Raw genomic sequence first — 1,356 nt, forward strand, 5'->3', positions numbered from 1 at the left:
AGAAAGGGAGTAGGGCTTTTATTTATTTTTTTACTTAGAGGCACCTACTGGAGCCCTCTGGAGTCAACTTGCTTGGGGAAGGGAAAGGTACATACAGGGGGATTACCTATCTACATACCTACAGGGAGATTACATAGCTAACTACCTACAGAGAGATTACCTGCCTACCTACAGGGAGATTACCTGCCTACCTACTTATCTACATACCTACAGGGGGACTACCTGCCTAACTAACAACCTATCTACATAAATACCAGGGACAGCTCTGCCGCTAGGCAAACTAGGCCGCCGCATATAGCGCACTGCCGCCCAGGGTGCAGCCAGTCAGATACCTGCCTACCTACAAGGGGATTACCTGCCCACCTACCTATCTACATACCTACAGGGGGATTACCTGCCTACCTACCTGTCTACATATCTACAGGGGGATTGCCTACCTATCTATCTATATACCTACAGGGGGATTACCTGCCTAACTATCTATCTACATACCTACAGGGGGATTACCTGCCTACCTATCTACATACCTACAGGGGGATTACCTGCCTACCTACCTGTCTACATATCTACAGGGGGATTGCCTACCTATCTATCTATATACCTACAGGGGGATTACCTGCCTAACTATCTATCTACATACCTACAGGGGGATTACCTGCCTACCTATCTACATACCTACAGGGGAATTACCCACCTACCTACCTATCTACATACCTACAAGGGAATTACCTGTCTAACTACCTACCTAGCTATATACATACCTACAGTGAGATTACATAGCTAACTACTCCCCTACCTATCTACATACATACAGGGGGATTACCTACATAACTAAATCCTTATCTACTTACCTACAGGGGGATTACCTGCCTACCTATATTACCTACCAAACTACCTAAATTCCCTCCCTATCTTTGTACCTAATAACGGATGTTAACGGTCCATTATTTTATATACAAGTTTTACTAAATCTTTTTCCATTTTACTTCCGTTAACATCAATTTCATATCTGTTATGAATGACCTCCGTTATGTGTCAATAATGGACACATCATAACAGATTTGAAAAACGCTTAACATAGCCGTATCAGTGCTCCATTACTCCGGGCTGCCATGGCTGGCTGCAGCATAGGAGTGCCAATCAGACGTAGTCTGTGAACGCAGTGTCTAAACGCAGTGTTTATACCGGACATCAGTCCGATCGTCAATTTTTGGCATTAGCCAAAAGTCCTGGCTGCTGATAGATAATTAATTACTCATAAGATGCACTTGTTCCCCTAGCCTAGCTATGCGACCACCCCTTTACCAAAGGACCATGACAAGGCTTAAGAAACAGGTAAAATGGGGCAGGAGGGTG

The sequence above is a fragment of the Hyla sarda genome, chromosome 5, assembly GCF_029499605.1.
Source record: "Hyla sarda isolate aHylSar1 chromosome 5, aHylSar1.hap1, whole genome shotgun sequence".
Classification (NCBI taxonomy): Eukaryota; Metazoa; Chordata; class Amphibia; order Anura; family Hylidae; genus Hyla; species Hyla sarda.